This window comes from Hippichthys cyanospilos, chromosome 18 (assembly GCF_059441005.1).
Source record: "Hippichthys cyanospilos isolate Australia breed blue-spotted pipefish chromosome 18, RoL_Hcya_1.0, whole genome shotgun sequence".
Classification (NCBI taxonomy): Eukaryota; Metazoa; Chordata; class Actinopteri; order Syngnathiformes; family Syngnathidae; genus Hippichthys; species Hippichthys cyanospilos.
This window is the reverse complement of record NC_142386.1, coordinates 10985983-10998044: the sequence shown is the minus strand read 5'-3', so window position 1 is coordinate 10998044 and position 12062 is coordinate 10985983. Positions and strand designations below refer to the sequence as shown.

Here is a 12062-nt window from a genome sequence, read left to right as displayed (position 1 = left end):
AAATAACCTAAAAAATGGGGTATCAGATTAACAGATTAAATATGATCAATAATTTGGTTTTAATTAGCGTGATTTTGTTAATCTTAATCTAATTTTTAGTCTCTTAAAAAAAATATACGCATTTGAAGACCTAAGCAGACACTCACATAGTTTTAGAAAAATTAGCATCCTGCTGAAAGCCCAACATAAAGTGCAAAAAGAAAAGTATCCTTTTGTCCACAACATATTGTATGTACACCAAATATCAGACAGGTTTGATTGCAGAGATTAAATAAATTAAAATTCACTTCCAAGCAAATGTCTAGAATTGTAAACATTCTGAAGTTAGTGTGCCAAATGCATATGGTGGCCATTAAAGGGTAAATGCTAGCCATTAAGACATAAAGATTGGAATCAAATTAGGACTGTAGAGGTAAATTTAAAACGGATTAAAAATCTGTGACAACATTTATAAACTGCCCAATGTGCTTGCATGCAAGAGGGAGTCATGAGAAACAAAAAAAATACACAAAAAAAAAAACACACCCACATTAAATAAATGTAAAGGATCGACACTAACTCTTTGGTGTTGATATGACATAGATATCAATTTAAATTGATTGTATTGATACTTGGATTAATCTGCACAGTACGTGCAAGCTTTTAAGGAGCAAATTTGCATTAGGAGACAACGCCATGCAGCAACTTTAGAGTTGAGATTCAAACTCTGAATCTGAGACCTTCATCCTGAATTTCATTATGCATCCCACATTCAGACACATAAAAATACAAAATTTTAATTAAAATATGCGAAAGCTACAATGTGAGTTCTGTCACCGATGTGCCGCTATCATTCTCGCGTTTAACCGTCTTTATTTTGATATTAATGTCAAATGTCAAAGGTACTACGGTCAATATTAAAAATTAAGAGAGCTTAACGTTGACAGTAATGAAAAATGTAGATTTGGAGTGGGAATCTGGCTGTCTCGTGATTTGATTGGATTCCGCTTTTTGGGTCTACGATTCAATTCAGAATTGATTTTTGATTAAAAATAATTTTCCATTCAAAATGATTCAATTCCATTCATGATTTCTGCTTCAATCAATAGATGTGTCAAGAAATAATCATACTACTGTACTTCTGTCTGCTTCGCAAGACAGAATAACAAAAGGCACACCTCTAATGTATATGTTTGGCACCATTTTATCCTCTTATTAAAATCATTTGGACTATATATGTGATGTGTTTTCACAAAAACAGGCTTATATCGCTGAAAAAAATTTAAGGTATGGATCTTTTCTAATGCTACACTTAATTCTCTTTAAAATGTATACATGTTGGTAGTTAAAAAAATTGGCAGTAATTTGTTAGAGTAATTTGAATGTTGCCATGTTCAAATATTTACTAATGCCTTATTTTCTTACACTTCTATTACAATTTGAAATTTTGGGTGCAGGTAAATGAAAGTCGAGACCGTGAGGAGGTTGTGGAAATCCCCCAAATTCATGTTGAAAATTCCTATTTTCATCACTAACTCCAAACTAAATCTCCTTGACATACGCCTGCTTTTGTAAAAAGGCATCACAATTTGTCTGACGGCATGCTAACCACTTGTCCACCATGCGGCCGCGTCAAGAGTCAAAGAAAAAACAAAATGCAAGTTAATCCTTTCATGCTCGCTGAACTGGGTGTGGTCTCACGAGGTATGCTGAGGACTTTGGGTGGTTCGGACATTCCTTTCCTTTTGCTCTTGAATCTTTGGTTGATCTTTGAAATTGTACAACCCAAGGCTTTTCCGACGTTAGCACAAACAAGGTATTTTATTCGAGACTATGTAAAAGAAGCTTACATAGAGTGTTGTCTGTTTAGTTGTACACATGTGAGGCATTAGTGGAGTCAAAGAAGTAAAGTTGGGCGAAGGATACATGAAAAGCTTCAACATGTGGCCAATCTCACAAGGGTCTTAGAGTAATTACTAATTCTAATGACTCAGGTCTGTGACGCCGGAATGAATTTCCATTTCCTGCTAAGTGACGATTTTAGCTGATGTTTTTTTCTTAGGTTTTTTTTTTTTTTCATAGCTCCGTATACACTCTCTCACTTTCTCACTCTCACGTCCAGGTAGTGATGCAGAGCTGTGCTGCAGCCGTGGTGCTGAGTGTTTTTAATTAGCGCACATCCACGACGGAAGGCCCAGTATGGCGTACGAGCTCGTGATCAGCTTGGCGAGCAGAGTTGGAGAGAGCGGCTGAGTCCCCCCCCCCTCCACTGATGACAGTGCTGGGCTACTGCCATCGCCATGGCGATGGTCGGGGGGGGGGGGGGGGGGGTGCATGCGTGAGTGCGTGTGTGAGTTGTGTGTGTGTGTGTGCGTGTGTGTATCTAGGGGGGTGGCTGAGGCCTTTCATTATTAATGTGCACCGCGGCGTCCTTACCTCCTCTGAGCCTGCACAGCTCACTGCCTGACCTGCCATCCAAGGGAGATGGGAGTGGGGGAGGTTGGGTTAGAGGGGGGGGTGCGGAGATAAAGAACGAGAGGCAAGTCGGAGAAACAGAAGCGACCTGCACGCTGCAAAAGCCTCCAACTTTCCAAAAAAAAAAAGTATTACCTTGAAGGACCGTATCATGGAAATTCAACTTTTCGAGCTTTTAACCATGTTACGTTTCTCACCCTAAACACCCCCAAAATGTTATTTTCCTTCATTGATCTATTTTGTCGAAGTCCTTGCTTATTCTGCGCGGTCAGCACGGGCCCCACCCAACCAGATAAAAATGGCTTGTGAGAGGCACGATGATTATAAAAGTCCCTCGTAGCACCTCTGCAGCGAACCCATAGCACCTGTGCAAGCATAAATACACACCCACCATATCCAAGGCCACGTTCACGTATTTTTTCGGTTTCCTTTTGGATTTTGCATCAAGTCGACCAACTAAATAACAACCTTTCATTTATAAGTTACAAGGTTTTACCATAAAAAATGCGGAAGAGGGGAAAATGTGTGTCTGGGAGCACAAGGCCGGACAATCAACGGTATATAATTCAACCCTGGGGGGAACTGTTGTTATTATGAGTAGTGATTTCCCGAGGGGGCCGATTTGAAAGGTCGAATGGATGTTACTTCGTGTGCCCTTCTTGACACGTCATTTGCTTTGTTGGCAACTCCAGTTAATTTCAATGTTGGTAAAACACCTGTTTTTGGCTTCTTCTGACTCCCATTACTGATAGCTAATGTTAGCTTTTTGTTGTTGTTTTTTTTTTTTTAGTCATGTCGGTCAGCCTTGGAATGACGTCATGAAGCCACACGGTGAGAGGTGGGTTTCAATGAACAAGCCGTTCGTTTCACTTCGATGTGAGAACTCCAGCCACCCAAAAAAACATATTTCATAAGAAATTGAATTTCCAATGCGCCAAAAGTACGATTCCATCATTTATATGCATATATTTAACTGAAGAAAGCTTAAAATACCATGAAATAGGCCCTTTAAGAGTGCAGCCCAAAAGTCAGAAGATGCAAATGAGATGAATAATTCAAGTCTGGATTTGAGGTGTGGCTGCACCTGCCTGCTGAGGTGTAGCAGGGTTTGGGCGTGCGAGGGGGTAGAAGTAGCTAGGTCAGGTGGCGGCGACTGCCTCCATGCAAAAGGGGGCGTTGGGATGGCTGAGCAAGCCTGTCACACCGGGAAAATCCTGGAATCTTATCAGCGCCTCGCAGACACTGAGCCGCGCTGATCTACTCACCCTCACTGGCAGCAGACGTGCCCTTCCCCCCCAGCCCGAGGCCCCCACTGCGCGGGCCGGCCCCAGCTCGTCGCATTCAGAAGCGCGGTCGCACGGGGAGATAGCGAGAACCGATGCGGTTCAATTGTTGTCGGAGGGAGGAATGCGGCTTGTAAAACGGGACTTCGACGGGAAAGGAAATGCTCGAGCTTTCAAAGTTAGTTGAGCAAAGAATCTTAGGAAGAACGTTGAGGGCCTCTGACTCCTTGGTCAGAATGTTTGTGTCGAAACACGCATTGCTATCTCTGGCGGGGAAACACAAATTAAGTATGGAGTGACCTCTGCTCAAATAGAAAAAGAAATGACCCTCCTCAAATTCACTTGGTCAATTCTCTCAAATCAAAAGGACGCTGGAAAGCATATAAAACGTAAAACATATAAAATCAAAACTTTATGGTCACCCTCTAACACAAACCCAAATTCCATTTACGCTCACTTTCACACTAGTGTTTGATTTTGAAATGTGAGATTGAGATTGGAACCGAGAACCTCTTGACAGAAATGATAATCACATGTGAAGCTACAATACAAAATAATAGTATAAATGATTTAGTATAAAAAATAAATAAATAAAAATCAATGAACTATAGGAGGAACTATATGGAGATCATCTTGCTCCTCCTAAATTTTTCCATCATCAGTAAAATAGATTACCTATTTAGCTATTTACAGCTTATTGACTCTACTTTTTAGATATTTTTCAGGTACAACTCATATCTTTAAAGACAGTAGATTAGTGGTACACTCAAGCTTTGTTAAGCATTCTTGGGTCCATTATCATAGCATTAGATCTTATTCTTATTGTTTCGATGTTATTATCAAAATTGAGACATTTTGATGAAAAAAAATAGCCCACAGTGGGGCGGCACCGGTGGAAGACTGCTTAGCAAATCTACCCCACAGTTCAGAGGTCCTGGGTTCAATTCCAGCTTGCCCCGGCCTTCCTATGTGGAGTTGCATGTTCTCCTAACTCGCGTGTATCTTTTCTGGGATCTCCTGCCTCCTCCCACATTCCCAAAACATGCTAAAAAATGCCTCAGATATGTGGAAAAAAATTGGTCTGTTTTGAGTTATGTGGTTACACGTTGATCTTACAAATATGGGGTTTGAAGATGAAGAAATTAAGAATTAATTAAGAAATTAAATGCATAATTACCGTATTTTCTGGACCATAAGCCGCACCGTTATATAGGCTGCAGCAGCAAAAATTAAAAAAAAATTGTCAGTGATAAGCCACACGGAGCTATAAATACACTACAAAGTTAAATAGCAGTTTAAACTCAAAATAAATACTTCAATAGCATCTTCTTCTGTCTCCCTTTGTTTCATTCATAGATTATTTTTGTGAACATATAAACCCACTGCACATAATTCATATACAATCATATCAAATTTACATGTCACAAACTTTTATACAAGATCTTACTCAATTTTGACACTGATCTATATTTTGTATAATATACAATTAAAACACTTTTTGAGCACTGCCTTTGATTCACATCTTTTCAGTTCTGTTTCATAGTTATTCAATAAATTGGCACCTTGTACATATACACAAATTTGCTTAATGGATTGTCTCTGGTGGCTAGTAAAAAAAAAAAGTTAGATCATTCGCACTGGATTGTAAACCATAGTGCTCAAATCACAAGGAAAAAATCTTGGTTTATAGTCCGAAAAATACAGTACCGTTTAGTGTTTGAAATAAAATGATGCTTTTATTTCATTCAAATCTGACTGTACATGTTACTACAGGCCTCACTTCACTGAAATGTCATGACACACTTGACACCCCTTTAAAAAATTTCAGCTTTGGCCCTGACCACAAAAACAAAAGGAGCCAATCTCTTAGTCCACATACTATACTAAGAAGATAATACTTGAGTATTATCTTTAGAAATTCAACGACATTAATGAATTATTAATGTATGTCTGGATGAAGGGAAGATTTTGCTTGTTATTTTTCTCCAACTTACAAATCATGTTATAAAAATAGTAAAAAGACACACATACACACGCGCAGGAAGAGATTAAGCCCAAATCAATGGCCGCGGCTGGACGGGAGAGAGATTTCACCCAGGGTTCTCGTTAAGGTCTGACACATGCGGCAAAGGCTTGAGGGAGTGTTATTACCAGGGTGATGCTTGATAAGACGCTCGTTTTCTTCGCGGCGCGTCCCGCGGGAAAAGGCATCGCGCCGCCATGGAAACCATACGGCTAGGTGTTGCGCTATAATTGGGCCGACGTTTTTCACGGCGCTGCCTCGCTGCCAGGTACGCCACGGTCTTCACCTGCGACGCTACAGTCAAGCCGCAGTGGACACGAGACACTTTCAAGGACGCGTGCTCACTTTTGGAATCTCAAACTGACATGGCTGACTGTTATTGTACGGTCTGTTGATATGTGCGCACCTGAGTCAGAAAGGTTCGGGTATGATACGGTGGAAGGAAAAAAAGGAGGGGAACGGAGGAGGAGGCCAGTGGCCAATCTCTGCTCAGTCTCTGTAACTTGGGCGATTACATCAATTTCCCGGGTATCGATGGCTTCCCTGGCCCTGAGCTCCACTCCCGTTTGCACTTTGCATGCTGCGTGCTTTGTATACTAGGACGTGACTCATTCTCGACCACGCCTTTTCCCAGTCCTTGCTTCTCCAACGCAAAATCCTGACTGTTTAAACATTTGTGCGGTGTTTTGATCATTTTTGGGTGACATCATTCTTGCAGTATCTTAGCCAAGGTAAGCCACGCTGGTAGTGTGATATCTAAGTGGTTCCCATCTGGGTGAAATTTCAGCTCCCTTGTGACCTTTTTCAATGCTTTGCCTTGATGTCAAGATCAAAGGATTGGAAAAAATACCGGGCATTAAACATGCTCTATGTGACGGGTGCTCAATGTGTCAAGCACGGTTGAGCGGTTGACCGCTGAGGTAGTGTTGAGAAAAAAAAAGAATGTCAATCAGAAAAAAAAAAAGTTGTGAGTTGTTATCAGTTGTCACTTGATCTTGTTGTTTTTTAGCACTCTGAATAGGCATTTGAATGTGATTTTAGAACGCCATTATTTAAATTGGGTGCTGCTCACTTTGGGAGCAAAAGACTATCAAGTATACGATTGTTGTTGGGACCATGGGTCCGGGAGGAACTTCAAAATAAAAGTGCACCAATGTCGGTAATGTCATACATTACTTGTTGGGCTAACATTCATTTTGCATTGGCTGGCCTTCTCACAACATTTGGCTGTTTAACTATAATGCAGTGGCTTGGCAGGCAGTGCATTTTCCCATGTTATCTCATTGCATGTCTAACCTAACAAGATAAAAAAAAAAAAAAATACAGCTATTCCTATTGGTTACTGCCCTGTAAATTTGTGTATCTTACCTGGGCCATCTTCCCTGCCTCGGTCAAAGAAGTAATAATAGTAGTAATACTGCAAGTCTGAGTAAACTGACTTGAGTTAGACTCAGTGTGCATTTTCATCTGCATGATGTTTACTAAACAGTGATATCACTAAACTATGTTTACTGCAAAAGCAGAGCTATAATTTATTATATTGGTGCTGATACATCATAGACTACTAGGTTTATCATAGGTCATTAGGTCACCAGTCACAAATCTCCTTCCTCTAGATCACGGGAGAAGAAGAAGAAAAAAAACTGGGCACCCTTGATCAATGGAAAAAAGACTGACCTAATTAGTTATCACTTCATGGCTTGTTTCAGGTTATTTGTTTTAAATGTAGATACTTAATGATATCAAGCCATTGTGGACGGATATGAAATCGCAACACCTTTTGGGAAATTCCCCGTTTGTTCTCAGCATGCTAGCAGAGGTTTGAAGTGGAAGAATCTTATCGAAACCAGAGATTTAGAGCCAGGCCATCTCATTGAAGATTAGTGACATTTGACCCCACAAATATTCTTTTGGATCAATGGACTAAATTCCTGTAGTTACACTCCAGAATCTGGTAAGAATTACTACAGATATGTGGAGACTGTTTTTGCTAAAGAGTGGAGAAACAGCATATTTTTAAATTTTCAATAATGCAGTTGGCTTATATGTAATAAGGTTTCTTGCGTAAAATTATGCATTTTGGTTCCTGGATTCATTCTCAATTTTCCAGACTGTAAAAAAGTTAGGTGACACACACACATACATGAATATATTATAAATAAAAAAATCAATTTTTTGAATGCCAATATGAACTTGTATACTGTTTAAAGAGTATAAACCAAAACATTTATATAATATTCATAAAATAAACTAATAAAGTATTTTTGCCATGGTTTAACAATCTTTGCCGTACAAATAATTGACAGGGATGCACACATAAAACCTTCAAAGACCTCCAATAGGTATAAGTGCTCGTCAAAACGAAAGTTAAACAGATAAAACAAAAACAAATTTAATTGAATTAACCTTACTGTCATTAAATTACTATATTGTAATTCCATTACTTTACAGCAGCAAGTAAATACTGCAAATGACATGACCATTTTAGCCCCCCTAAATGCAAGTTGTGTTTTTTGCAGTGTAATGAGGACAAGTGCTATTAACAATATGAAATCAAATCACAATGGACGCATACCGCCCAATGATGTCATTCTTGTAACGCCATTAATTTTTTAGGTGGCCTTTCAGGTCTATAAAAATTATTATACTATCACCAATACCATTACAAATTATACTTCCGTTGACACTGAACCATCCAGTGTTGTGGTTACTCCGGCAACAAGAAGGTTTTGGAGTTTGGGTTTGAGTGAGGCCTGGAAGGAGTCAAGGTGAAGATGATGAGATGGAGTTTGCTCACGATGCCCAAAGTCTGTGTGTTTGTTCTGCAGAGATCGGAAACTGGCCCGTGGCATGTGCGCATCCCCGCTTGCTTTATCTCTGCACTCTTGGCACGCTCCATCCAAATTAATTGCCTCACTGTGAGGGAGAGAGCAAGACGGACAGGAAGCGGCAGAGAGCTTCAATCCTTCTATTTGGACCGACTTGCTACTTGGGGACAGGGCTCAAATGCTAGTTCCCTTGTGACCCATGGTTTCCGCTTTAATGACCCCCCCACTCTCTTGGGGTCGGGGTGCAATCGTCTGTGGCTGCATCTTAATTCTAAATGGGCATCTCAAAATAAAGCTTGTGTAGTAAATGGTAATAGTATCAGAACGGTAGACAAGACAGCCATTTAAATCCTTTAGGATTATCATCTAAAAAGACATTTTGATTGAAAGTGATAAGACCAATCACGACAAATGTATTTTGTAGGATTGGTCGTATGACATTGTGACGCATTATGATGTCATTTTCAGTCCCCGGCAAGTGGTAAAATGGCTGCCTGGAATGGTTGAAAATATGGATTTTGCTGCTTAATTCATTTTTACAAACAGAATATTTATCAGAAAATTATTGTTCCTCCTACATTAAGGACTTTTGCTGAAAAGTATATTTTATTAGACCAAGGGTGTCCAAACTAGAGCTCTGGGGCCATTTGTGGTCCACAGTTCGTTTTTCACCGGTCCGCATCATATGGTGAAAATGCCATTTGATATGGCCCGCCAAGCTATTTAAAACCAAAAGACAAATATTGGCAGTTGATAAGGGTAAGAGAGTGTCAGAAAATAGTTATCACTATTACTAATAACTTAGTTTATATATTCTACAGCTGTTCTAAATATGAATAAATACCAGGGGGTACACTGGGGGTAAGTAAATTTAATACAATTTCAAAAGCTTAATAGTTTCCTCCTTTTTGACAAGGTCTGATTCAGAGAGAGATCACATTCACACATTTACTTATCAGGCCAGTTAGGATCTTTTACATACAATATTGACGTCTAGAGCCGTCAATGGCAAACAATGAGTTAATGATCCTCAAGCAACTGTTTGGCCACCCCAAAATATTGCTTCACTCATTTCTTTATCTCGCTTATTAACAGAAACCTCGTATTTATCAGCTAATTAGTATTGTTTTGGTGCCTTTACAAAATTAAAGTTGAAGAATTCGGCCCTTGTATTCTATTATTTGCCTGTATCCGGCCATTAAAAAAAAAAAAAAAAAAAGTTTGGACACCTGTGCTTTAAATGATGAAAATTGCGAGTTACACCGCACAAGCGCAGCGTGCCACATTGAACTAATTTTGTGCGATCTAATTTTATGGCCCTCATTTTTACTGATATTTTAAAATAAAAACAAAGCAAAAACCATCAACTAAGTACCTGGGATTCGATGTTTGGACTTTGCTCAGAGGTTGAGCATGAGTTACTTTAAATGTTTGTGGAAGAGAAAATCTCCAAGGCCCTCTTGGGCTGTTCGTTACTGTGTTTACTGGCGCTACAATGAAACCATGATAGGAAATGGCTTCGATGAGATAAAACCCGCTTTCTGCGTGCTTCTCTGCAGGGGTCTCTCTCTCTCTTTCACACACACACACGCACGCACACACGCATGCAGAAACACGCATAGGTCCATGTGCCATGTGAGGTGGGGGTAGAGCCGTGTGGGCTGGAGGACAGCGATGGCCCACAAGGTCAGCGTATAAGGTTGTTTTTCTCCTTTTTTTTTTCATTCCCTTTCCCAGCTTGCCTCCCCGGGTCTCTCCTCTATCTGGTCAATACGGCCACGCAGCTTCTAACGATCAATTGAGGGTCAATACCTCTCAGACGCCTGCTTCTTTGTGCGCACACTGATTTAGCTACCACCTACCCAGACCATCCTTTTTTTTTTTAAACTTTTTTCTTTCTCGCTGTTTTTTATGACCCGAGCTCTCACTTAAATACACCGACCTGCTGAAATTAGAGACACAGCGGTAAATCAGAAGGGCAGAGTGCACGTTTTCTGCCAAAGGGCATAAATTAAAGCACCTCACTGGGAATGCATTTGAAGTTTTTTTTTTTTTTTTGCTGATATGTTGACTTTTGTCCTTAGATGTTGACACTTGTGTTCAATAGTTTAATGGAGTAGCATGGTGATCAGTGAAACACTCAGAGCAAAGGCTGAGCAATCCTAATTTGCCACAAATTTAACACTGACACTAATAGCAAACAAATGGGTAAAAATGTAGCTCCTGGGGTTAAAAAGTACCCCCAATCTAATGGTTCTCTCATGGAGTATGGGTACTTTTGGGGGTATGTAAAGGCACAGGTACATGAGATTTTAAATATAATTGAAGCTGTTTTAATGCTTTGACAACAGTACATTTTGTTTTAAAATTAAGAGCAAATTTATTGGAACATGAAGCAACTTGTTGCTAAATTGTGTTATAGGACAAATGTTGTATGTGTTTTTTGTTGTTTTTTTTTTTTTTTTTTTGGTAAAGTTTATACACATGCAAATTGTCATTATTGGCTTTTGGCTCCTAGAATTGGGAATCGGGTGACTATCACTCATCTCGGTGCCTATGTTTGACTCATGGTGTGTACATGTACGTGAGATATTAAAAGCGTTTCCGCAGGAATCAGTAAATTTAATGTAATGCTTTTAATGCTGTGATATCAACAGCATACATTTCCCTTCAAATTAAGAGCAAATTAATTGAAACATGAAACAAATTACTGCTAAATTATGTTATTGTGACTCCTTTGCCAAACGTTGTGTGCCTTCATTATGTTATGTTGCATATTGTCATCACTGACAATTTTCCAGCAGATGAAACATAAGCTTAGACAATCTGTCATCTGGAAATGCTAAATAAAATACAACTAGAGACACGGAAAAAAAAATGCTGTTCCATATTTAAATATATAAGACTGGGATGGCACAGCACTTCTTTTTTCATCAAGAGATGCTTTACGCTGATTGAGGGTCTTTGGCTGAAAAAATACAACATTCACAGGTGGTACATAATTGAAAAAAGGTTGAGAAGCACTCTCCAACCCCACAGGTGAATACAGAATCCTCCTGTAGATGGTGCTAGATAAAGTCTAAAAGGTCCAACTGGTGCTATTGCAGCGCCTGCACTGCTTCACCTAGGACGAAGTCAGTCATCCATGCTATCAGGTGACCTGCGTGAGCATGCAAATGACAAGAGCCGCAGTGGCTCACGGCGTTGTGCGCATCCGTCCCTCTCATTGATTCCGCCTTTAATGTACAAAGATGCTCTCGGCTTAACGTGTCGTTAGAACGGCGCCCTTGCAAACTGACTCGGCTCAGCAAGAATGAACGCATGCATATTAAATAGTACAGCGCTTGTTTGAAAGGAACTGTTTTAACAGTCCATTTATGCATATATTGTGCAGCGGTGGATAGCAATGAAGTACAAATACTCTCATATCATATAAGGCAAATGCGCTAACCGCCACTCCAGTTTTTCCTCAGC

The 12062-nt window shown here is 39.8% G+C and overlaps 1 protein-coding gene across 1 annotated transcript in view; it reads right to left on the bottom strand.

Moving 5' to 3' along the window:
• LOC148408923 (uncharacterized) overlaps nt 1-12062 on the bottom strand; it is a 75382-nt gene that overhangs the window by 35280 nt on the left and 28040 nt on the right. The window lies entirely within an intron of this gene.